Raw genomic sequence first — 27,335 nt, 5'->3', positions numbered from 1 at the left:
GTGATGAGGCCCTGCTCTGCTGGAGGTGCCTGAACACCTGCCTGCCCATGGGAAGCAGTGAATTAATTCCTTCTTTTGATTTGCTTGTGTGCATGACCTCATTTTAAATTGTATACAAATTTTCAAATTATACACATTTGGGATTAATTTCTTCAAGCCAAGCATCTGCCTGAGTTAGGTGGCTTTGTGGGAGAGTTTCAAGTAAGTTTGTCCATTTCTGAGAATAAGGAGTAAAGATGTTTTGCCTATCTTGAAATTAATGCATACCTGTTATGCTTTTGAAGCTCCAGCCAGTTTTCAAGCAGAGACTTGAAATTTGTCAGGGCATCCATCCAAATCTACATACAGCTATGTTAAGCTCTCCATTTCTGGTCAGTTTGTGCGCCTTTGAAAATCTAAGCTAGCCTGCACAGCAAGGCAGACTTGTCAGGACCTAATGGCTGAGTACAATATTCACAGAAGTGTTCAGTTCCCTGGCCAAATTTAGGTTTGGGGAGCAGGGAAGAACATGTTTAAGTAGGAGCTGTAAGCCTCAGTGTGTTTGTGCACATTGCTCTGGATCTGTAAAGGTTCTGTGTCCACACAGCAAGCTCTGTCCCTTCAGGTGGTTTTGGTGCCTGCTCAGCTGAATACATGTAGAACTTTGGGGTCTGAGTTGTTTGCTCTTTGTTTGAATCTCTTCCCATTCCAGCACTGTGCAGTGCCAGGACTGATTTTCCCTTCGTCTTCTCCGAGCTCATGCCATTGCAGCCTGAAGAAAAGCTGGCATGACTGCATGCAGAGTTGGGGGGTTGGTGCAGAAACCCCAGGAGAGGCCTGGGAACTGAGGAGAGCAAGGAGGGAGGGAGGGGGAGGAGCTGGAAAGTGGAGGGCAAGTAGGTGGAAGGGAAAGTAGGGAAGGGTCTTTGCAGGCGGAAGGGGGACCAATGACTGGTGCATGGGAGAAGAGTTAGCAGGCAGGATGGGGGCAAGCAGAGCTGAGACTGAACCAAGGGTATTAGAGAGCAGGAGCAAGCAAGATGGATGGAATAAAAAAAAAGTGGCAGGAACTGACGTGGGTGGACATGAATGGAAATAGAGGGGAACAACAGGAATTGTGCACTGGGATACATTTTTTTTCTCAGCAAGAAGAAATTCCAGAGTGAAAGAAAACCAAAGCTTACTTCAGTCACATCTCTCAAGTGCAGGTTAAATATTTGGTTTAATGATGTATTTGTAAATATATGGCTCTATTAGAATGTGGGATCTTCGGGGCTCTGATTCTGCTTGATTGTGATTGCCATAATATTGTGTATGCTTTTTGCACACTAATGTTTTATTCCATGAGAATAAATACACTATCATTACCATTTCCTAGTTGCACCACAGTATTACTGAATTGATCTCCTGCTCATTTTTTGGTATTTAGGTGTGAGGTTCTTTGTGTAGAACCTGTAGATTTTGATAGATGTTTTTGTTTCTACTAATAAAGATGTACATCTATATCCAGATGAAGTCTTTTTCTATTCCATGGTCCATTAGGAACTGTTCCATTAGGAACAGAGCATGCCTCTTCCATGGGGCAGAGCAGAACTCGGAGGCAGGCTCATCCTCCACACCAGTGCCAGCATTGTTAATTAGATACCTGCCGTGGAGGGTTGTTTGTGTGAGTAGGAGGAAAAATCTTCCTGCTTGCTGAATACAAAATGTAGATTGGGTACCCCTACCAGCTGGGTCTCCAGGATTTTATATGTTTTGTTCTGTTATCAAAATTTTCCACTTATCCATAGCTAACTCCCAGTAAATTCACCTTACCTCCAGCTATAAAGCAAGAGAGAACAAGTCTTGTGCTCTGAGAGTGATCTGATAAGGATTTGTTTAAAAGCTGAGCAGCTGGCGTTTCTGTCTCCCCTTCTTAGTTTTCCTGTGGTCACTCAGGATTTAACAACATTTCCTTAGGCAGCAAGTGGCCTGGGACCTGGAATACTGTATTTACATCCAAAGAGGCAGAAGGTGATGCTGCAAATACAGTTTATAATTTGTACCCCCACTTGGGCAACTCTCCTTGGCTTTCTAATTAGTTTCTTATTGACTCATTTCAGAAGGGATAGAAGCAGTCTACTTGAGGAATACCTGCGGCCTTCCATTGTCTTTGGCATGATACAAATGGAATTATTTTCCCAGGAAATAAAATTACTTGCAACTGACATCAATTAATTTTGCTAAGGATATTTGGGCTAATGTTTCCCTGGATGTCGGATGACTTTGTTCTTCAGGATTGTTATGAATTAAAGAGATAGATTCCTCATCATGGCTGCTCCCATGATGAGGAATGATGAGTTTGTTAGATGCCATAGATGAGTTTGTTAGATGCCATAGATGATTTTTAACTAGAAATTGTTTGTCTGTTTGTGTACTTGTAGATATTAATATAAAATACCAAAATGAATGCTTGCAGTTTGCTTCCTTTGAGCTGTCTTGCTGTGAACCACATCTCGGCTTAAGGCATCTCAGATGTGAAGGCAAAGTTGTGATTCTCTGCTGTGAGGATGAAGGCCAGGACAGGAATGCCATTGCTGCTGTAGGGAGAGGAGAAGCACTGATGTAATCAACCCTTCCTTTCCCCCCCAGGTAACTGCTGCCTACACACTCCAGCTCTTTTCCTCCTCAGTGGGGCACGAGTATTTGCCAGCATAGCCACCTTGCCAGAGGTGAGGTGAAGTAGGAGCTGGCCCCATATTGCTATTCCCAACAATATGGTAACCTATACAGAACAGCTTGCTTTCCCATGGGTTAAAACAGCCATCCATAAGCAAAACTGCAGTTATTTAAAAAATAAAAATAAAAAAATTGCTCTAAAGCAATAGCAAGTCAGAATAAGTGACCTGTTATTTTTAGTGCAGTGTTTTGGCTTAGTTTTGCCTAACATTCCTAAAGAATCAATCTAATGGAGTCCTTTGAAGCCCTTGTAGTAATAGTTCAGAACAGCTTATAATTGGTGAATGGCAAACTGCTTTTTTCCACCCAAATCTCCCTACTGAATGTTTGTTTCTGCCTGTTGTCTCTATGCTGTTCAAACAAGAAGTAATTGTGGGCTGACTAAACAATCATAGTCTGCTAGGGAGGGTGGTTTCCTTAGGAGCTGAGAAAAACTCCACATGGCTGAACTGAAACTTAAGCTTTGCTTCCAAATCTGTGTGCAAGATCCCGATTTTTCCAGGGTTCTGAGCAGATGTTGGTTCCTAACAGTTTTGATACCCAGACCAGCTGTATGCATTCCTAAGTAGGACCTTACTGAACTTCCTTAGTTAATGGTATTACTGCTGTTTTCAGAGCACACTTCACCTGTACGCGTTCTTAAGTGTGCCTGTGTTGAGTTTGGGAACTGAAAAAGAAAAATTTTTTATAGTTGCCTCTGGATTATTCTCTTTAGGCATGGAGGTAGAAGAAGAGCACGCAGTCCTGCTTACTTTGCATTTGTTTTTGCCAAATTAAAAGAAGAAAATCTCTGAAGAAGCTGAAGTGAGGTAGGATGAGCAATTTTCTGAACTTTGCATATTCAGTTACTGGTAGCAAATTCCTCTGAGAATTTCTTGAATATATACCTACTTGTGAATCTTTAACTCCAGATGCTGGTTGAGACGAGTACTAATTAAGCAATGACTAGCCTTCCAAAGTGCCCCTCTAGAGAGATTTCAAATCCAAAGCTCCACAAAGAAAGCACTAAGGTGTTAATTTTCTTAACAGAAATGTTGCATAAAAATACCCTAAATCTCCAGTTCCAACTTCTTTATAAAATGTGGTTTATTTTAAAACACATTTTAGATAGGAGATGATACTGAGGATTACATAGTAGTCTGTTACTGATGCTACGGAACAATCTGTGTAACTTCGTAGAGGCTCACCTTTCCCAGACAATGATTAACATCTTGAAATCAAGTTTATATAATCTAGTTTCCCCATATAATGGATGTGGTTTTGGAAAGAGCACTGATAAAAGTTATGCATTAATTGATATGGAAATTCTAAACCACCTTCAACAGAAGTTTAGATATAGGATGTAAAACCACCTGGTCCCTGTGGAACTCAGTAGATTGCAAGTCACCTATTAAATATTCTAGTTCACCTGTTTCCTCCACAGATTTTGTGACTATTAAGAATACCATTTTTAGGGCTAAGAGCTAAAGAGACTCTTATTCCAAATGCTGTTCAATCCTGCATTTTGATTGAGGAGATCATAGCAGGGATGGAGACCATTATGAAGTACTCTTCCCCTCCCTTTGCCCTAAGAAATTCTATACAAATTCCTCTCTAAGTAGGAAAATCATAAAAGAAGTGCCATGTAAAAGTACAAAATTTACAGATAGTGATAGCTTCCACATTTAAAGAAATTATTTTATAAGAGCAGATAATACTAAAGGGTTATACATGATTAGCTGCACTTAGTTAGTAATTGACTAAACAAAAATATCTTTTGCTATGGTAGTTAACTAACTCTGAATTCTCTAGTCAGTTGTTAAATACCAGTATTTCAGAAGGACTTTCTCCTGATCTGGGCAGCCATGTTTCTGTGGTTGATTTCTGCATTCAGCAGGACCTGCTGCTGTCCAGGAGCAAGGATTCCAGAGTGCTAAGAATTTTTTGGGGCAGTCATGGGTAAAACTGAGAGGTTTCTGCTGTTGAAAACTGCAGCAGTGGTTTAAGAGTATTGTAATAACCAATTGGAACCTATGGAAATAATTTCCCTTAGATTTTCCTGAGGACATATGGAAAAAGGTGAACCAGGTGTAAGCATGGGTGAATTAATTTCCCTTGCTCAGTTGGGATACATGTTTCTGATACATCTTTTCTTTCCCACACCTAGATGAAAGCAGATGTTGGGGGGAATAGCTGTATAATCTTCTTCCCTAACAAAATGAGCAGGCCAGCATAGCTGAGCCCATGTTTTTGCCTCATTTACTCCTTTATTTTCCCTGGAGGAGAAAGGGAGCTGCCTCATCAAGAAATGCAGCTGAGGGAGTGGCATGCTCCCTCCTTTTCTTGTTCTGACAAGGGGTGGTGGGTGGGAAGGCATGAGCTGAGCTATGAGGAAGGGACTATTGCTGGAAAGGGAAGTTTCAGTGCAGCACCACCTATTCCCCTACCCACAGCAGCAGCAGCATCTGAATCTCCAGGGTGGCAACAGCAGTCCTGCCATTTCTTAGCATGCTGAGCCAAGAGAAAACATTCTCACAGGCAACACTGAGCATGTCTGATCAGCCAGAAGTATTTCAGACATGTTCACAGAGAGTGTTCCTGTGCTGTATCTGGTTGGATGGTCCTTGTGAGCATTGGGCATTCCTGAGTTCTGTATTTGGCACCCACTTGTCCCTTGCGAGGCAGCAAAATTTTGACTTAGTACAGGCAACCTACAAATGCCATCACACAACAGGAATGTCAGAGCGTTCTTAAGAGAACCCTGAAGACTGTAAGTACCTGTCTGACAGTGTATATAGAATAAGTGGAGCAGTGCAGAGTGACAGTGCCATTTGTACCACGTGTGGGTGCACCTATGAAGTAGTCAAAGGACAGGATGCACCTGATACTGTTGGGGATACCAAAAGTGCTGTCCCAGATTTACATACCCCCCCCCACCACAGGTGCTCCCACTGGCAAGTAGTCTATAGCTAGGCAACTGTTCTGGCTGCAAGGAAGCCCTCCAGGTTTTTCTATAAACCCTGCCTCTTTATCTGACTCAGCTGAATAAAAAATTATTTTTTAACCTGTGTGCTAACGTTGGCTGCTGCTAAAATGGTGATAAAAGTGCTGACAACCTTGACATCAACAGTACGTTGGGAAAGGACTGGGTATGCCTTTCAGTCAAATGTGGGTTTTTTGATGTTTCAACAAAGAGTTTTATTAAAAAGGATCTGAAAAAAATTCCAGATTAGTGAAGGTATGTCCTATGTCAATAACATACAGAGAACTTTTTCTGTCCAGAATGGGATGGTGAGGTATCTCCAACACGTTTTTTCTGTATCAGTTTGCTTCTGGACTGACACGAATGTTAGAGATGAACTTTCATGCTAAGGGAAAACTTGCCTGTAATTGCAAGTTTGATTTTCCTTATCAATTAACAGTTATTTTGTGCTGGGAACATTTTTGGATTATTTCCTATGGAAGATTTCTGTTGATAAGTGTTGGTAAGGACTTACCAACTATGCTTTGTAGCTATTTCAGGATTGGTTTTGATAGCACATAGGCTTACTTATTGCCAGCTATGTGTCTTATTTGGAAAGCTCTATCTAGCAAGGAAGCCTGTGGGTAGTCTGGTAGATATTGTGTTAAAAGTAATGTTGCTAATACAAAAATTGAAGATGTTTTTATGTAGTTGCTATGGACCTACTGAATCACTACGTACAGAAATTGAACTTTTGCTGTCTTGAATGTTTTTTTATACCCCGTAAAGATGCCATTCTAACTGCTACCAAATCTGAGTGGAAGCATTTCGCACTTGGGTTTGTTCAGGTGTGAAGCAATGCTGGAGGGAGGAGACTCTGGAGGATATAGCCATCAAATTCAATCATTATCTCTGAGAAGAACAGACACTGTAGTCTAGAGGCAGGCAGGAGTGTGAACTGATGTGGTGCACGTTCATCACAGTGTGATGCTGATACTACTCAAAATCCTGACTTACAGACACGCTACTCCTCAGCGCTCCCAAACAGTGCAGTGCTGCTCAAACTGAGTGCTGGGGAAATGGCTTCTGGTGTACGCAAGCATACTCATGCACTCAGGTCTCACACCTGCAGGTTTTTGAGTGTAGTCTCCTACAGAGAAAAAATTAGCCTGTTCACTAATTTCAGCACAAAGTACCAAACATTTCATAGCTATTAAAATCTTTGTAAAGTGTAACTTTCTGGCTGTGTTCCAGCCTTTACTGGCAAACATTTCCTTCAAATTAACTGGCTTTTTCAAGAACCTGGTGATGCAAAATTTCAGGTTAAAGGAGTATATGTTGTTGGGTTTTACCCTCCTTTGCTATGTATGTCAAAGACAGCCTGGTTTAACTGGAGAGAGTTGGGGGAGTAATCGAACAAAATAAAATGTTTATTCTGATTGCTAAGTACTTGGTGCCAAAAAGAACTGAATACTCTTACATATTTTGTACAAAGTTAGATGCTGGTGCTGGATTACTGTGTAGGCAACCATTGGGCTGTGGTACTCCCCACAGCAACTTCCACAAACAGCCTTGGGGATTGCTGCCGTCTTTATTTGGAAGAGGAGAGTTGCAATGAGTTTCATGGTTTTGTCTATAAATCTTGCAGATATAGTCTGGAAGGGTTTGAATGTGTTGTGAGCAGGGTGGCACTTGTGATAGCAATCAGAGCTTATCTATAGTGCTGCTTATGGAGAAATTAAGCTGAAGATGTGGTGCAGGCTGCCTATGATACAACTGACTGCGTCTTGATGCTGTGTTTCTCACAGAGACCCTTGAGTCATATGGCAAATTCAAACTAAGTCATTAGAGCTGTAGAAAATCATAGAACCATAGAATATCCTGAGTTGGAATGAACACACAAGCATCATCGAAGTCCAACTCCTGGCCCTGCACAGGACAGCTCCAATAATCACACCATTTTCCTGAGAGTGTTGTCCAAATGTTTCTTGAACATGGGCTGTGACCACTTCTCTGGGGGGCCCATTCCAGTGTCCAAACTTCTGGGTAGGTTCGGGTGAAAAACCTTTTCCTGAAAACCTTTTCTTCCTCTGGGTGAAAAACCATTTTCTAATATCCAGCCTAAGCTTTCATTGGCACAACTTCATGTCTTGGGTTCTGTTACTGTTCACCACAGAGGAAACTTCAGTGCCTGCCCCTCTGCTTACCCTCATGAGGAAGCTGCAGACTGCCATGAGATCTCCCCACAGGGTTCCTCTTCTCCAGGGATTGATACAGAATATGAGCAAGATAACTATCATAACAGAATGGGAACACGCGTTCACCTTCCTGTTTTGCTGTGTTTTCCAGGAGCTTACACTTTCAGATGGTGCGTGTCATCCTTTCTGAAAAATCAAGGCCTTGTAAATTTACCTCAGGCTAGACACCCCAAATTAACACTTTCCTATACCAATGTTCCTCTTATTTTTCAAGGCTGGGAGAGATTGAATGTGGTCTTCCTTTACCTACAGCACTATTACGTCAGTCTCCTTGGGCCTTTGCATTGATCAGAGATTTCTCACATATCAGTCTTCCTGGATAGGTCACTTGCTTTCCCCTAGTCTAATGACTCCTTTTTTTCTTTCTCTCACAAAACCCCTACCTGCCCAGAGACTTTGCAGAGTATAATTCTCAATCCTTTTTATTTTTGGTAAGCATTTTGGGGGAAAAAATATCCTAAAGTAATACTGAATAATACAAGTTAGCCAGAAGGTTCTGTTATGCTTGTCTATTTTCCTCTTTGGCAGAAACATGTCCTTGAAGCGTTTCTCACAACATGGAGCGGTTTGGGGATTGTTATTTGTACTTGGTATAACTAGGCACATGCAAAAACAGTGCAATGCTAGAACTGATCTCTAGTTAGCCGAGACTAATGTTATTAAAAGAAATGGTGGATAAAACAGGAAACGAACACCCTGTTGCCAGGTCAACCACATTCCTTATTTGTAAGTATTAGTGTGTGTATGAGACGGTTAATGTGCAGTGAGGACAGACGAGATCTGAAAGCTCTTCATAGACCCATGGGAGGGAAGAGTTGTAGAAAATAATGCCTCTAGCAACAATGACCTAAACCCTTCACCCTCTTATCTCTCTGTGTACATGTCAGTGAGAAAGAGGGAGAATTATTAGAAGGATCAAAAGGCAAAAATCTGTTTCTTAATTAACTGTATTTCAGTTTCCTGAGGGGACACACAATGTGTTTCCATGTGTTTTCGCAGATTTCAATGGTGATGAGAGACAGTGGATCAAAGATGTTGCCTCACTTAAATGGCCCACAATTTCTTTGTGTTTACAGTAGATGATATGTTACCTTTCCAGGTTTTGACTTTATTCCTGGAAATGTTATTTTTAGGGTTTCATTACCAACCTTCTTGTGAAATCTACTTGCTACGCAAGAAAAAAAAAAAGGAGAGAAAGAGAGATAAAGTAAAAGCAGGTTCAGGGTTGATTTTTCTTTCTATTTGTATCATCAAGCGAAAATGTTTGTTGTTATGATGAAAAAAATGTAGTGGTCATAATCTTTCCACTTGCTAGGCTGATTGTATGGCAGTCTGAAGAACAGTGGTTCATTTGTGTGAGAAACAGTGATGTGTTAAATGGAAGGTTAAATGTAAGTCTGATTTCCAGAAAATTAGGTATGATTCTAACTCTGGTCCCTTGTTCTCCATGTCCACAAGGACTAGCAATTCTGTGGTGGGTAAAATGCGCTCACACTTGAAACAGGCAGTACCTGTGTCCATTCAGCAGGTGTTTTTGCAACCTCTTGAGAGTTGTACAGATGGTCTTCAAACAGGGCAATGATACAAACAAATAGATAAGTGCTTTAAGTGCTTTTTATTTTTTTTTTTTAAATTGTCTCTCTGGTTACACAGCAGTTGTTGATCTCATCTATATAGGATAGAACATATCCTATATATCCTATCCTAGGTGCTCAACATTTAAGAAAATCAGAGCATGTAAGTACCTACATGCAGATGTAAGTCTGACAGACACCCAGTTTTGAAAGTCTTGCCTAATGGGTGGTCAAAAAATTTTAATTGGGTTCCTTGGAGCTGAGAGAGGGAACTGTTGATATAAATCACTTTTTTCCTAGCTGGAAATAATTTTATAAGAACTGGCTTATAATTTCCTACTTTAGTGTGTTTCATTTTCCTTCCCTTGTTTCATAAGACATTCTTCATTTGACTGTGGGGAAATCAAACCTAAAGTGTTGTTGTATCATGTGTTACAGCAGTTATATCCATATAATTTTCTCTTCTATTTGCATAAGTCAGAACAGAACTGAAGTACTCTTCTCTCCACAGAAGATTTCTGTTTTGGTGAGGAGAAAAAAGAAAACAAACAACTTGTGTCATAGCCTTAGAAACCTGTCGTTTCATCTTTACAAAAACATGTTACAAAACAAAGGAAAACAGTGGCTTTTGCAGAGATTGTGCAAGAGAGAGAACCTGGGGCAACCCTGGGTATTTTATTATTTCTGAAATGCAAATTGCAGAGAAGAAGGAACATTTTTCTGGACATGAAACCTCTGTCTTTTTTCCATTCAGCCAGCTCTGAAAGTAACAATGCTGTATTTGTCTTCTATTTAGGATAACCATATGATTGGCATTAAGTGTTTGAGCGTGTGTCTTTATCTCATACAAGTACTGCTTTCCCTCTTTCTGTTCAACTAAGTCTTATTGTGTATTTTATGCAGCCTAGAAGAGTCTCTGTGTTCTTAATCTTGTTATCTGCTCTCTCAGCATTTATTCATTTTTCAGTTGCCTATGGAAGTGGAAAGGTTAAGATGAAGTAACTGGGCTCTTGGATGGCAAAATCTTTCCTTGTAAAACTCCTGCTTCCATTTTTTTCCTCTGTTTGCCTTTTTGTTCTGTACACTTCAGCTTTAGGATGATCACATATTATGTTACATACAAGTTTTCTGTTCTTCTATAGGTGCACACAGCATGTTCATGGAAACAAAATACTGATGTATATAGGCAAACTACAGCAGATATGCTAACCCATAAAATATATGACATAATGTTTAGTTGGCAAAATATTAGCTGGTGTAAGTTATTCAACACAGAAGGCATCCTGAAATTATCCATATCATCTTTACTGAGTTTGTTACAGCTGTGTGTGAATACAACAGCATGTTCCTGATGCATCGATTTCTTTGTTTTGATACTCAGAAGTGTTGTTTGGGCTTTGATTTGCTTCCCTGTGTTCTGTCACACCCTATTATAAAGCTTTGGGTAAAGAATGTTCCTGGTAAAGCAAATTAGCAGAAGCAAAAACATGCTTCTGCTAATTATTTTCTATATTTTCTTTTAGATGATTACTTTTTAGGTTGGTCTTACTCTTACGCAAAATTGTCTTGATAGATGAGTAGCTCAGAGCAACAGCTGTAATTTATGGATATAGAAAATGCGTGCAGTCTCTCACTGTCTTTACAGATGTGCTTTAGGGCAAGTGAAATGTTCAGATAATGGAAAGGGGGAGTGTTAATAAATCTCAGTCAGGAAGACAATACTTACTTCTTTCCTTTAAAGTAAATTCAAAGCTGAATTCCAAATTACTTTTTTTAACAAAATTGGTGCTTTTTTCCTTCATACTACTGCTATTGTTAAATTCAATGCAAGATAATGTCCTTGATGTGTAATTCAAAGTACAAATAATTAGATTGGGATATTTGTTTTCCAAAACAGAACTGGTAAATCACTCAGACTCCATAAAAATGTAGACTAGTGCTTTTGACTAGTTGTTGGAGGCATTTAAGTTTCTATCGGTGTTTGTTTCAGAGAGTCCATTCCCATCTATTGGAAAATGACTGCTGTGGCATTAATGGCATTATTGCAGTCTGGAAGGACCGCGAGGAGAACGAACGACACAGAAATTGCTGCTTTGGAACAGACCAGTGATCCGTACAGTCTTGTATCTTGTCTCTGACAGTAACCAATATGTGATGATTCAGAGGAAGAAATACACGCAGCCAATTGTGTTATAGTGTACCACAGAGGGAAATTTCTTTCTGGCCCCAGATGGTGCTCAGTTTATGCCTTTAAGCATGAGGATTGATAGCCATTGTAAATTTTACCTTAGCTACTGTAACCAAATTGGATTGCTCCTTGTTGTCCATAACCTGCCCTTCACCTGGCCTTCAGAGAATTACAGTGCTCTTCCTTACTGCTGGATTCATAGCTTTTACCTTTGCTGTTTTAAGCAATGCAGTAATGCAACTCAAAGATTTGTGCCACCCTTTTGCATGTCACACATGTTGTATTTTTAACCAATAACAGGCTGGTTCAATGCTTTTAGTTAAACTGAAGGCATTACTTTTCAGTGGGGCAGAGCAGATACTAGACTCACCCCGTGTCAATTCTCTGCTATTCTGAGTGTGGGAGCCTTAGTCATGGAAATAGTTGAAGATTATGCCTAGAACTGATGCTGTAGCACTTTTGTGCACTTTTGTGTCATTGCAGTGGCCTTGAAAGGATCAAAACTGGGTTTGGAGCATTACCACACGCTGCAAATCTTGACCTCAGCAGCCTCGAGAGACTCTTCATAGTATTCTTTCACTCCCTACATTCCTACACTGGAGTGCAAGGTGCCATTAGAGAAGTGAATATTGTTCTGTTACTGTGAATATGTGACATTTAGACCAAAACTTATGAAAATACCCTGGGTTCAGTTGTAACAGAAGCAGAGACCAAGTTCTTTGTAGTAAGCTTTGGTACATTTCATTTGTAGTGTACCCATCTAATAAAACCTTGCAGTCTGAGAGGAGCTATCTGAGAGTTTGGTAAAACAGTTGTTGCAGACAAAAGCTGACCTCATTTTTGGCTGTCATTCATAATGCAAAACAGCAGAGGCCTTTGAAACTGCTTGCACTGATGCTGCTGCCCTTCAAGACCTTGGGTACCAGCTAGTTTGATGGAGAACAGCACTGCACGTCTTAGTGGTTTGTGCATTGCCTTTTAGCAAGTCCCTCCCTGCATCCAGAGGAAGAAGAATCTGCAACAGTACTTATGTAATTACTGTCCTTGTCTTTGCCTCTGCGGGTGCAGATCAGTCTCTGACATCACGGATAATATTAAAAAAGCAGCAAGCAGTTATCACAGGAAGCAGATTTTGCTCAGTAACTTGCAAACTTGTCCTGCCTTTCTGCCTTCCAAATGCGTGTTCCACTGTAATTTTGTTCCTTCTTGAGAAATAATTAAACAACTCAGGTCTCCTTGCCAAATGACCAGTCAAAGCCAGGGAATCTGGGTATCCTGGATGACAGTGGAGCATCACAACAATTTCGGGAGAAAAAAAAATTGCTTTCTCACTGAAGGAAGGAGGTTCAGATTTGTTTTATATTCCTTCAGTGATTATGAATCTTCTGGAAGGATCATCTATGTTCTAAATCAGCACCAAAAAATAACCATTTTGTTGGTTAGTAAGTGGCAGTTGTCACGTGGCCAATCTCTGAACCTCAGCTGATCGAATCCAGCAGGAATTGTCCTTGAGTTGTCAGGCTTTATGAGCTGGCACAGAGCCTCCTCCTTTACAGCAGATTCTAATTCTACCAGCACTGCAGCAGTTGAATACTCACTCAAAGTGATGACATTTTGTATCTTAGTGAGGAAATCCTTCTTTGTCCTAGGAAGGAAGGGGCTTGTGGTGGTGATACGCTGCAGCCTAAACTTTGGAAAACGCTTCTGTCATCCTGGACTTCCACTGGCAGGGCTGGTCCTCATGGGCTTGCTGGGTCATGTCCTGCCACCCCAGCTTCCCATTCTGAGCTGAGAAACTGGACTCAAGTGAAATTCCTTCTGAAGAAACCTTTAGGTTTTCTTCTCCAATACTCTTCCTTTCTTCCAGCCCATATTGGTTGCACAATGGGGCATCTCACTTGGAGCCATCTGGCTGTGCAGCTGCAAATCTGGATACAGCAGTCTCTGCACTCAACAACTGCAGAGGCACAGTGTTCATTTGCAGCCACGCTATCTGACAATGGGAAATTAGTGAGTTTTTTCAGAAGATAAATGAAGTTTTTTATGCTAACAGATGAAAGGGAAAATTCTGCTGGCTTAATCTCAAATCCCACATTTCCTTACTCTTGATCTTCCATATAGGTCCACAGAACATTTTAAATAGTTCTTAGGTGTGATTCCAAGGCACTGCAGTCAGTGGACTGCGTACTTTGGGGTAAAAAAATCAGTCTGGTGTGGTTTAAAGATGAGATGCAGAGACAAGATGTAAAGACAAGAAATAGGAGGAAACCAGTTCTGTGGTTATTGATGTAGCAGACTAACGTTACATGCAAACAAGAAAAACACTTTTAAGCCTTCAGGATGCAAATTGTTCACTGAGTAAATCCAACAGTTCTGCAAAGCTCTTGCTCTTCCACTTGCTCTGTGATACACTTTACCTTACTCTTAACTGCTTCGTATTCCTCCTCATTTTAATTACCTTTTGTATGTTCGTTTACAAGCTGCAAAATTCAGAGATCCCCAGGCCATAGTTTTAAGAAGAAAGCATGGGTTTTTATTGTATAATGTAGATAGGAGTGAGGAGGTTAATGTGAATTAACCTTCTTCAAATCTCTCAGTTCAGCTTTGTAGTAAGCCTTGGTACACTCTGGCTGGGCTTTTGTAAAATGGCTGAATAACAAAAAAAAGATGTGTGGGGTGGTTGAACTTTCAGAGAACATGTCCTGCAGTGGCACTCGCACAGCTGGAATAAGACATGCCTGCCCCTGCACCCAGTCGTGCCACGTTTCTTTCACTCTGACAGAGCACCACCCTGGGCTGTGGGAGCTTCCAGCTGTGTGTTCAAGGGACTAGGGAAAGCCTTTCAAGCTGAGCTCCCCTCAGTAAATCCTGGCCAACTTCAGGCAAACGAAGTTGAACAAAAATCTTCCTTGCTTGGTCCCATGCAGTATTTTAGACCCTGTTGGCCTCAGCGTGGTTGCTTTGGCTCAATAGCCCCTCCTTATCACGGAGGCAAATTCTTGTCTTTGGTGTTGGGAAGTCTCCCTGTTCCCATTGACCTCAGGGTTCAGCTCTGCTGTGGAAGTGAGATGCTGCTAGTCAGCTGTGTGATTGCATCTTTCAGCTACCTGAAACAGTGGCCTCTTGGCCCACCTGTACAGCAGAGCTGCAGGAATCCCAGGGCAACAGCAGCTCCCACTGCATTTCAGAGAGCTGTGACCAATACCTCACATGGCCCTGCTAGCTTCAGAATAAATGGTACCATGGTATAATCACACTGTTCAGGCAGGGCTTTGAAAGGGGGCCTAGAGCAGGGGTGCTGAATGAGTTAACAAATGCTCGTGGAATGGTTTTTCAGAATGAGGTGGGGAAATTCTCTAGGTAGGGTAAGGAAGCTGTTGTTTTGCATCATGTCCCAGCCAAAGCTGTGAGAAAAAGAAGAATATTCTTTCTCTCACTGATGTGTATTAACCTCCCTTTGCAGGGATGGGACGCATGCAGTGGCACTGTCTGGCTGCTGATTACTCAGGAGAGTGTGTATTGTGCAAGCATCAAGTTTCAGCAGTGCTGGACTTTGTTTGGGAATTTTTTTTAATGCAGCATAACAGCCATGTTAAATTGATTTGTGTGAGCCATGGAAGCTGTTCAATGAGAAAAAAGCTGATTGTTCATCAGTCTGTTCTTCTCCTGTCCCTGTGTGTGCATCCAGGGAATCTCAAACCTCCCAATAATCCCAGAAACACATTCACATGGTATGCTACGATTCATGTTTGATACCCAAAATGGTGTGCATTGTTATCTTCCCTACATGTGTACTCAAGGGGCCAAGGCTCTTTTTTGTTTGGCTTGTCCCTGAGTGCTGTTGAATGGAACTTACTGTGCAAAATAAGCATGAGTGTCAATCTCTGGTTTTTCACCTCAGAAATTAATAGTACTTCCTTGATGCCAACTCCTTCAACTCTCAAGGCTGTAATACTGCTGAGTGGTTAGGTTTGGACTGGGTTTGGGGACCAAGCTGCTCTGCATAGGTGAGCTTGTGATGTCAGGCCCAGACAAGCTGAACTAAACACACCTTGGAATTTGCTGTCAATGTTACACATCTTTCATGGAAAACAGCTGATTTATTTTCTTTTCCATCATATTTTCTTCACTTTTTTTTGAGTCCTATATGGCAAATCTACATCTGTGTGAGATGCTGTACTAGTATCTGTACTAGATGCCAGAAATTCCCCTCCAGGAGAAGCAAAGCAAACACACCCATGCCCAGCACAGTCACTAAGTGCTATTATAGGCAGCCTAGATTTGATGCCACCTGATAGTAAGAGGTGCTGTATGATTCCTAAGTTTCTTGATAACAAGTAGAGGAGAGACAGACATGTTAATGCTAATATGTAGTATTGAAATATGGACAGCATGAAATTCCTTTCCTTAACAAAGTTAACTCATAAAAATTCTTAATTTTAATGGACATATATATGTTAAAAATGTGATAGTTTAGGAATTTGTTTGCTGTAAAGTTATAAGCCAGATATCCTAGTTAGACAGCACTGTGTGTGCTGTGATTAGTTAGCTGTTCTTGTAGGGGAAGGTCTGTTACACCTGTTCCCATTAGTACCTTGGATTTTTTTAGGAATAAGCACACTATGGAAAAAAAAAAAAAAGACATTATACACAGAAGTAATTTGCTTCATTACCCTGGAATTCTCCTAGAGAAGATCTGCATGTCTTTTGATTCACTTCTCTGTCTTCATCTATCAGTGTCGTTCCCTAAGACACGCTGTCAGTATTTCTGTGAAAATGTCCTCTAATGCAGTGAAAAGCATTAGCACCCACTAATCTCTTCTAAATTGCTCTTTTCTGCTTTTGATTGCTGAAATGTGATAAAGTAAATAAAATTATAGGCTTTTCTTGCTTCTCTACTATTTCATGGATATTGTTATTATTTACTTTATTTATAAATAAATGCAGGCCAGCACATTCCCACACACACAATTGAAAGTGTCAGCTTGAGTCCCTTGCTGTTGCAAGCTATAACGTATCAAGCACCACCATTAATGTGGTGACTCTGTTTTCTACTGGATAAGACACTTTGAACAGTTTCTTCTTTTGCTCTCTGTCACTGCAGCAGTGATTGGTTCTTCTGCAACCAAATTGTCCTAATATCTGAGAAACCACTGCTAATGTTCAGCCCAATGGCCAGTTCATACCATTTTTCACTCTTTTGTCAGCTTTTTTTTCCCCTTCAGATAACATCCCAGTTGTCTATCAGTCTCAACATCTCATCTTCTCATCATTCTCTTTTAAGATGTGCACTTCTGAATGGTTGTGGCAGCACTTCTCTGCCCTGCTCTGGTTTGTGAATCTGTGTCTTGAATGTTGAAGACATTATCACGTGAAGTTTTTGAAAGAAAGCCCTTGTACAATGGCATAAATACTTTTCTATCTACAGAAAATACGTTGATTGATGCTTCCTAGCATTACATTTGTCTCTTTCATAGCTGAATCTTACAGACCATTCATTCTCCACCTTGGTAATTTCTTATTGATGAGCTCTCAGCTTCTTGCGGCAGTTTTTGCTGTTAGCTCTCAAGTGCTGAAATCACAATATTTTTTGTTCATGTGGGACTCGTGTCAAATTTCTATTGTTCTTGTCACCAAATAAATCCATTTCTTTTGGGGTAGGTATTGCAATCCTCTTAAATTTGCAGCAGCACCCCACATCACTGACTCTCATTAGCGCAGTCATCCATGCCAAAGTTATTAAAGAAAATACTAAACTAGATTTATCCTTGAAAAATTCCAGTAGCCAAGCTCACTGCTGTCTGAAATTCTTCCCCTTAGTACTTTTTGTTGCTCTTTTTCATTTGCATAGCTGCCTACCCACTAGCTTTCTAAACTGACAGCTGGTTTCCACTGGAAATGCTTTTCTCAAATCTACCTATATAAGACTGACTGAATTTATTTTGTCTTGTCTAAAATATAGATTATCTTTCCATGTCAATGGGGAGAACTCTTAAAGTATCTGCCCATTTTGCATTTTGGTCCATGTCACTCGTTACCATCCTTTCAAAATTTGTTCTAAATTCTCCCATACTCCTGAGGTCAAACTTACAGGACTGTATTAATTAATATTATTTTCCTATTCTTAATGCAGGCATTGCTGTTCTCCAGTCAAATGACATGATAGACTGGATAGACTATTATAAAAATACTTGCTACAAGGCTATAGCAGACAATTATTTCTATGATGTATCATTATAATGCAGCTGTGAAAATGAAAGGTGTAGTTCTGTCTAGCTTTATTTTCTGAAAGAAACTTCTAGTCATGGTAAGGTGAGAGAGCTCAGCCTTGTGCAATATGGGTGAGGAATTCTTGTCTGTTTATTTTTGCTTAGCCTTTAGTCTTTTTTAATGTATGCATGGGTTTTCATTGCAGTGGCTGTTTACAAAAACAGATCTTCTTGGAATAAGAATGGAAACAAAATGAATAATACAGTGGTTTCTGTTAAAAAATAAAAAAGTCAACCATTGTCATTTTATACGAGAAAGGAAAATGACTTTGGTATCTCACTTCTCACCAGCTGAGTTGGTAATAGCAATTGAGAAGCACTGAAATAATGTCCTTAAAGGGCTGTTCTCATTTTGATAGGACTGTCTTTTCCTTGGATTTTAACAGTTTTTGAACATTCATCAACTATCTTGAATGTGACCTGACATGCCAGTACATGTTATAATCATTTTATAGTATTTTATTAACATAGGGAGTATGATGATAAATTATGCCAGCTGTGTATTTATTCACAAATTGTGGTCAGCAGAATGTAGTCCCCATATCAGTCTAATTTAATGACTTTGATGGAATTTTTTTTTTTTACTCTCTTCTTCTTTGCTTGATGATGAACTTAACCTTAGAAAAGCAGAATGCCATCTTCTGAATTGAGATTGGGGACAGCATTTAGACAAGACCTGTTCTCTTTTTAAGAAAAAGCTGTGAATTCTCTAACAAACCAAGGTAGTGTTGGGGAGCACTGCATTACATTAATTTTTGCATACTGCTGCTACACTGGTTTCCCATGGTATTAGGTAGGGAATTGCTGTTCAGGAACAAACAAGGAACAGAGGAAATGTAGTTCTGAGTCACTGGGAGTCCATCCGTGAAGGTGTTTAGTAACATGCTGACATCAGGGAAGTTACTGCCAGATGGTCTGACTATGAACCAAAGGCTATTCTTTGATTTCACTTCATCTTCCATTTTTGTTTTCAGTTTGCTGCATATGGCTTTCTCAGATGATGCGGTCTGTTTAAGAGGTGGTCAGACTTATTTCAGCTTAACTGTGCCCATGGATATAGTAAACAAAATTTGGTCTATTTTGTTTCAACTTATTGTGTCTTGTAGAAATGTCCTTGAGCCAAAAAATTTCCACATTTAAAAAATGTCCAGATCAGCACTTGCATGTTTTTCCTTTTTCAGAGCTTTGAAAAAGGGTAGAAAAAGAAAATCTAAGTATGGTTATCATCTAAATTGCATTGTGTGATTGACTCTGTAATAATAAACATTTCTAACAGAAACACATAAACTATTTGTAGAAGTTCAGTGAAAAAAAAGATTTGCAATAACTTCTCAGACCCCAATTTTGCATTGATGGCAAATAAAAAATAATAGAAAAAAGTTTCTTGGCTTTGTTGCTGGCTAATAATGCAGTATTCATACACATATTTAATATATTTTTAAATAGAAGGGACAGTTTGATAAATGTGTGGCCCAGTATTGCAATCACACAGAGAATAGGCAGCTGTACTATCATTTCCCCATCAGTAATGCAGGGTTTACATTCATATCAGACACTAATGTAAATGTCTTTATATTTTCCCTTTGCTTAGATATAAAATTATTTAGGTAATGGATTCTTTATTGCACTATGCCTTGTGGCTGTGCAGCTCATTTAATTCAGTACCTTACCTACCATTTTCTATAGTAGATAAGAAGATCGTACAGTGTAGAAAGCTGTAGTTTAATAAAATTTTTGAAGCCTTGACAAGGTTTTTTGTCTTTCAGGGATCTCCATCTCAGTTTAAATATTTGTATGGCTTTGCAGCTAAGTGTTGCCATGGACATGGAGTGTCTCATCTGTTGGGGTCTTGTACCTGAGGAAGAAGAGAATTGAAAAGCGCTGTAAAACATTTTTTAAATTACTTTTAAAATATTTCTAATTCTCTTAAGGCAGCCCCCAAATAATAATGATTTTATTGCCCCTCTGAGGTAACCAGCTATTACCCATTTCTTGGCTGGATCTCGTGCTTCATTTATGGATAGTCAAATGATTATTATCTAATAATAAGCAAAATGGAGATGAATCGTCTGTAGACCTTGCAGCCTTTAAAAAGGTTTTAATGTACAAGGAAGAGTTAGCACTGAGCACCCCAAAAATGTACTGTACTGTTGCAGTCTGCCAAGTACCTAGAGGTCCAGAGAAGCTTCATAATGTGACGTTGAATTTTCCATGCTTGTCTTGGAACCAAAAAGCTGACAATGGGTTGCATTTCCTTTTGGTACAATAAAATATTGTTACAGAAATCTGCTAAGTATAACTGAGCTTTGTTGAATGCAGAGATGACCTTACCCTCCTATATTAATCTTTCTCTGTAGATGTTTTTTCATATTTGTTACAGGACAGTCAGATTTTCTAAATGACCTAAGTGATATAAGATCATAGTTTTCATTCAGAATCAATTTTCAAGGCTCAATTTGTCTTAAAAGCAAGCAAGCAAACAAACAAACAAAAAAACAACAACAAAAAAACCCCCACAACCAACCCAAAAAACCCCCAAACAAACTCCAGGTATACTTTCAAAAAACTCAGGAGAGTTGTTTTCACATCTACTTAGCCTTTTAAAGGCAGTGTGGCAAGTTGTCCTTTCCCCCAAATCCCAGCTTCTTTGGTTCTGCACCTGTTTCTTGGCAGCTGAAACTTATGCCTTTCTGACTTGTGACACCTCATAAGCCTGAATTCCCAGCTTCTCAGTGCTGCAGTTCCCACACTTCTCAGCTATGGAGTAGTCTAGCAGCACTGGTTAACTTGAAAGGAAATCCTGAAAATCCTGTTTGGTAAGAAACACAGATAATTTAAATTTTTATTCCTTTAGGGAACAAATGTTCCCTAGGTATGTTCTGAAGGTTGGTTTTGTTTGTGTAGTAGAAACATGAGAATTGCTGCCCAGCTATGCTCTGAAGTCCTTTAGATGACTTTTGGAAATCCCATGCTAAAATCCTAGTTTTGTAGAGGTGGATTTCTCTGGCTGCATTCAAAAAGGATCAAAAGCAGGAAGCAGCTATTGCCAAGTTTTCTGTGGCAAGGAGAAAATCGTGTATTGATGAGCTAAATTTGAACTTTTGCTTCATTTTACCATTTGTGATCATTATTATTGCCTACACTAGAATAATTCTCAGCTTGGCCAGTGCTGCAGATATTACTTTCCATCTGTTGGAGAGATGCAAGTATAAACAGGCAGAAAAATACCATCCCTACTTAATCCATGTATTATGTATATGACATCAAGGCAAAAATAGCCACTTTTCAGTATAAGAAATGTATACTTGGAAAAAATGTTCTCTCTCTCCCTCTGCTTCTCTTGGGTGATTTGTGTCTGGTGATAGCACATCCATTCAGTGCTTCAGAAGAGGCAGGAGGGGTGGGTGGTGCAGTGCAGAGAAGGCCCTTGTGCCTGCTGATGCATGAGGTGTCTCAAACAAGCCTCCACTGATTTTACTAATGTCGTGGTGCAAACAGGAGAAACTGCCTAAGGCCCTTTCTGTTCCTTTGGAGTAATGGTAACATTTGGTGGAGCACTGGCAGCAGTGGTACTATTGATGCAATAACAAAAAAATAGGGGGGGAATGACAGCCAGATAAGGCAGTGGCTGCTGCTTACTAAGTAAAATAGGGAAAGACAGCAAGTGCCTTGTGTTCTGTTTTTCCAGTTTGGTGACTGCAGTGCTCCAAGTGTGGCCGTGTGAATAAAACAGTAGCATAAATTTGAAGGATGTTTTAGATCACACACCTTCAACGTTCAACATAAATAATGAAGGGACAAGTTCCACGTCACTTCACTTCTGTGTATGCCTCCTTCTCTCACTGTCCTTGCTAACAATTTCTCTAATTCCCCTGCTCTCCCTCTTTGAGCAAGGTATCACACTTTCATTGTTTCTTCCACACCTTTCTTCGGAGGACACTGTATTCTCTTCCTACGGCTGTTAGTGATGCACCTTAAATCTTCTTTACAATGTTGCTCTGCCTGTTGGAAAGCAAAGCAAAGCATTGACTGTGGATACAATGCAGCCTTGTTTGAAGTGGTAATTAAATAAGAAGCAGTATATTGGAAGGCAGAGTTGCCAAGTGCCTAAGAAGGGAGTGGAAATTTTAATACTTTCGTGGTGTTCTCCCTCCTTTCTCTTAGGAAAATAGGAGGCATGGGAAATCTACCATTTGGAAAGAAGTTCTAAACAAGATGTTGGTTTACAGTGAAGCTCCTGTTTGAAGGCTCTTGCAAAAAGTAAAACCATCAAAAGCTGCTCTCACGTCAATTTCCAGTAAAGCTCACAATGGATTATTTCTGGTTTCCAGTTTCTTTGTCAGCTCATCATCAGTCCCACCTCCAGCTCACACAATTTTAAGATCCTGTTCAATAAGTAGAACAAGTATAAACATGGTTCTGTACTCCAGTTATCCTGGCCCAGAGTGGGGGAGGAGGGGAGGAGAGCAGTGGATAAAACAACAAGGAAAGGCAAAGCAGCCTGTTCAGTGGGGCATTTTAACAGGACAGATCACTTTTTCCTTTGAATTTGGAGTGTTGCCCTAACTTTGAAATTCTTTACTCTCTGGTCTCTTCTGGCCAGCCCTAGGTCCTTTTCATTTTTCTCTTCCCAGCCCACGTTCCCCTCCCTCCACAAGCACTGCTGACTCTGCTCCTTCCTGTTTCTCCCTTGCCTACGCTCTCAGAGTATCGTTGGCTCCTTGCCTCTCTCAGCCAGGATAGTGTCATGAATACTGCATACTGTTCAAATGTGCATGTCTGATGTGCAAAGTTCTAAATTAAATGCCTCTGTAGATAGAAACTGTGGGGGGAATATCACAAATCAGAATCAAGAAAATTGCTGTGTTTTCTAGAGAGAGAAAGCACATTGAAAATAGTCATTTGTAAATGACACATATGCCTAGTGAGTGAATCATATACAGTGTTCTAAAAACCAGGATTTATCATAAAAATAATTTTAAAAGATGGAACCTCAAGCTTGTGTTTAATCCCTATCTCCAGGGCAGTTCAGCTGTACCTCAAACATTGCTATTAATGTTTATCTAACCTTTTCAGAGGGATTTCTGTTATGAAAATTAAGTAAGCATAATAAATTTGCTCATGGTTTGTTTCATCTCTGAACAGGGGAGGATATTTTACTTCTTCCTCTTTGCAGCAGTACTTCATACACGTTATATATATATATATATATATATATATATTAGCTGATTTCTCAGTGTCTCTCTTCCTCAGATGGAGCTTCTCTCATTCTTTCAGCTTTTGCTCAAAGAATCTTTTGTCGAGACATTGCTCATCCTTGTTTTCTCACCTCTAAATTCTAAGTGGTGTACAGTCAGTGGATTTTTTGAAATGTAGAATGCCAAACTGAACAAACTACTTTGGGAGAGGTTTGTTAGCTCTTAATGCTGTAATGTTTAGGAGGTGGGTTTTTTGTCCTAACAGTGTGACAGTGTTGACTGATATTTGATTTCTGAGCCATTCTAACCCTCCAGCTTGTCTTCTGTCTCCTGACTGGTCATTCAGTATTAATGCAGTTGATTGTTGTGACCTTCAGCTCACTGACAAGTGAAGTTTAGCACTTAGTATTTGTCTTTACTGAGGCACTCCTATTTATTTCAGACCACTTTTCCTTTTTCTTAGATTTGTTTGGGATTCTATACCTGATCTCCATCAATTTTTGCTCTTTTCAACTTTCCTTGTTTGTACACATGGCTGGTGTATTACATCATCCAAGGCATTAGTGAAATGACTGCTTGCTGTGAGTTTTAGTAAGACAAGGAGCTAATGATTATCCTTCAAATGCTGTTTTGGAACTAGAAATTCTCCTGCTTTATATTGCTCACATTCCCTTTGGCTCACTATGGAAGAGCTGCATGACATAGGTCAGGGCACCACTGATAGCTTCTAATAATGCCAGAGGACATTGGGTTGTTGTCATTTGTGTCGACTGCTACTGATCACCTTGCTATCTTCTCCATGCCAGTAGAACAACAAATCTTCATTGCTCTCTATCCTTGCCAGCAATTACAGTAGCTGCACTGAAATCTGAATCTCTGCATTCTCCTTTTCCTACTCCGTGTTGCCTTTCCCCAGTCTTTGAGTACCTCTTTGTCTTCCAAAAGTTCTTGAAGACTTTTTTTGGAAACTTCTCATCTACAAGGTTGTTGTCATTGCTTATATCAGGCTGGCACTTTTTACTTATGCCTTCTTGTAATTATTTGCTCGTAGGTGTCAGATATTGTACAAGAAAATGTCAGCTTTTCAATTACAAGATTCTTTTTAATTACTGTTACTGCCCCCTCACATTTAGCAAAGCCACTCTTCAATAGCTTTTTGAGAAGAGACTGTTGTTCTTTTCAGATATTTGTGGTGTGCCTTTTCTATTCTATTCTGGAGACTTGGGGCTGGGTTCAGACCTAACCTCAATGTCTCAGTGTCTTTGGCTGTCAGGAGATGTGATCTTCAGTCAGAATAAGGCAAGGGCATTTAAACTGTCTTAAGGTAAATCATCCTAACTGTGCCCCAGGCCACATTTAGGAGGTGAAGCCATCTTTGCCTTTTGACCTTCAAGGCAAGCTCAGCAGATAACTGGCTCATCTGGGAAATGAGCTCACTGAGTTTACATGAAATACTTCATTCACTTAACTTTTCTCCCCTTTGAATGTAGTACTTCTTTAAAGTGCCTTTACAAAGTTATTTTTCTTCCCTTTTACCACACATTACAGGTGAAAATCTTGCCTGACTGAAATCAGTATAATCTTCAGTTGGGTCAGAAACTTCACCTTAGAATTTAAAGTACAATTATATAGTACAAGTCTTAAGTAATGCTCTCATTTTACTAAGCTCACTTATTCTCTCTAATGACTCTTCAATCAAAACTAAGTAGAGAATAAGGAAAGCAGCATATATAATCTTGATTTTGTATAAACAAAACCAATGTTACAAGCTAATTTTTGTTGTCAGAACAAGGCCAAGTTCTCTGCAACTATTTCATTACATGTTAAATAAATCTGGATAAAGAATGGATCTGTGTCTCAGCAAACAATCTCAGGAAATCTGAGTTGAATTGATGACCTTGACATTGGCATTACCTTCTCATTTATTCTCTTTTCCATCTGTAAAATGATGATGGTGATACCGGTATTTCTTTAAAGCCTTTGGATTTCTTTGGCTGAGAACTTTTGGCTTTATTCTGTAAGTGGCACTTCTTTACTTTCCAGAAACCCTTTCAAGCTTCCATTAAAAAAAAAAAAAATTTAAAAAAAATCAGCTTTTTGTGCTGGCACTTGCAGACTTCAATGTTGCTAGACATGTGAGATTTTTCCAAAAATGAATCATGAGAACTGGGCTCTTTCTTTTGCAGCCCTTGGTCTTGCAGCTGAGCTAGAGAAGGTTAGTATTTTTGCTTTGCAGCAGAAACAGCCACCAGTTTTGATGCTTGCAGGGAACAAGCACGACAGTTCTCTTGCAGTTGGAAAGGGAAGCCTGTATAGGAGTCTCCTCCTAGAGCGTTTTTTTTTGGAGTCCCAGTAGAGAGCTAAGTGATTTTAGAATATATTTAAATTAATGAAGGGATTAAAGGATGCTGGTGCTTAAAAATAGCACAGAGCTGTTCTTAATGACATAGAATAATGGTTCAGAAGGGAACAGCTCTGACTACACCATTACGTAAGAAACAAGGAGAAAAGAAATCAAGTTTGCTCGAAGACCTAAAGTCCTGCATTTGTAGGAGAAGAAGATAAAGAAAACTGAGAGATCTTGTTCCATTGTGACAGTTTCTGCTGGACTATGAAAGGAAAGATTTTCTAATTATCAGGAGGCTGGGGGTAGAAGTTGTGTGGTTTTTTGTTTTGTTGAACAACTGAGGATTTCAAATGAGAGAAGTAGCTGTTACATAATATTTAGCACAGAAACATCCCAAGGTATCTGCGTGATTCCCTTGGCATGGAGTCAAGCAGGGATAAAGCACTTATGTTTCCATGTTTCTTAAAATGACTTTTTCAACACGCTGAATGGTTCTGCTATCTCAGGGGAACAGTCTAGGCCAGACTTGGCAGTGGAGTTGCATCATAGGCTGCCGTCCCATTGGAGATGGGAATAGGCAGACAACTTCCATTAGAGACCACCGCTGAGATTCCAGCAGCTTGTCGGAAGTAGTGTTTGCATTCCAAAGAGTAATTGCGCATCACTAGAACATGTCCCTCGCTGTCGCATGGCAGAAAAAAGTCGATATTGGCTTGGCAGGGAAAGGAAAGAGGATTGCTTGCTGCAAGTGGGAAAAGCTTTCGGCCTGTATTTCTATCCCATGGCGTGTTCTCTCTCCTTCCTTGCGGAAGACTTTAAGAGCTTGTACCCTTCTCTTCTCAATGATTTACAGCCTTATATATTTTCCAAGTTTTGAATCTAAATTGCTATTCTGGTTTTGCTTTTTTTTCCTAATGTACTTTCAAAGCCAAGGTTCTCCAAGCCTCAGCTGCTTGCTTGGGGGAAACCATTCCAGTGCCTATTAAATTTTACTGTGAAGCAACTTTTTTCCAGCAATCTGATTTTTCTTGATTTCCTCCTGTAGATGCTTAGATTCTTCTCTTTATTTTAACCCACAGATTTCCTAGTTTCACATCTTTGAGTATTTGTAGCTTTTTTTGTAATCTGTTCTTATGTCCTCTTCATTTTAGGTTTGTTGGACTCTTTGGATGTCAGCCCTGTGAATCCTTTTATTTATTTTCCCACATTAAGGTGATTGGCACTGAATGCATAGTCCTAAAATTATCCTTTCCTCTGTACATCTTCTGCTTATGCCTCTGCTTGTGCAGCCTAATCTTTCATTTGGTAATTTGTTGCCAAAGCACTTGGCAAATTTGTCTTTCACAAATACCTTTTGCAGGTCATTGCTGAAAGTTTTCTGCCTTACTCTGGTGCCAAAATGCAAGTTAGCTAATTTAAACTCTTGAAACACATTAGCATAGAGAAATTATTGAAAAGTTTATTGGGTAGTGGAAAGCTTTCAGGTTAACTTGTTTGCATTCAAAGGTGATTTCAAGGGAAGGAAAGTGGGAAGAGAAGAATATCTGGGTAATCTCTGTACCTAAGGAAAACCCTACGGTAGCCTGTGACTGCTGTAATGTGCCTTTGGGCCTCAGGCAGTTGGCATCTTTCAGCTCTTCTGCCTTGCCCTGGAAGGCTGGACCACCATGAAGCAGCTACAAGATGAGTAGTAGAGTGCAAAAGCTAATTTAAAACTGCAGCTGCCTTTTCCTCCCTGTCTTTGCCAAGTATTTTGTGGTGAGAGCTAATGATCAGCATTGCTGCCTCCCTGAGTGTTCCCCTGTAGGAGGGCACAGGCCTCAGCTGGAGGGCAGCTCACACACCCTTTGCTAAGGGAGCACT

General features: G+C 40.0%; 1 long non-coding RNA gene across 2 annotated transcripts; it reads right to left on the bottom strand.

Moving 5' to 3' along the window:
* Positions 1-18,984: 18,984 nt before the first annotated feature.
* LOC119700490 lies at positions 18,985-20,675 on the bottom strand. Of its 2 annotated transcripts, XR_005256785.1 has the most exons (4): positions 20,587-20,675; positions 20,096-20,181; positions 19,602-19,782; positions 18,985-19,110 (listed from the first exon to the last, which is right to left on the bottom strand). It is a non-coding gene; the product is annotated as an uncharacterized LOC119700490 (long non-coding RNA). The 2 variants fall into 2 exon arrangements; XR_005256784.1 differs by lacking the exon at positions 20,587-20,675 and having other exon boundaries at positions 20,096-20,419.
* Positions 20,676-27,335: the final 6,660 nt, after the last annotated feature.

This window comes from Motacilla alba, chromosome 4 (genome assembly GCF_015832195.1).
Source record: "Motacilla alba alba isolate MOTALB_02 chromosome 4, Motacilla_alba_V1.0_pri, whole genome shotgun sequence".
NCBI lineage: Eukaryota > Metazoa > Chordata > Aves > Passeriformes > Motacillidae > Motacilla > Motacilla alba.
This window is presented reverse-complemented; position numbering and strand designations above follow the sequence as displayed.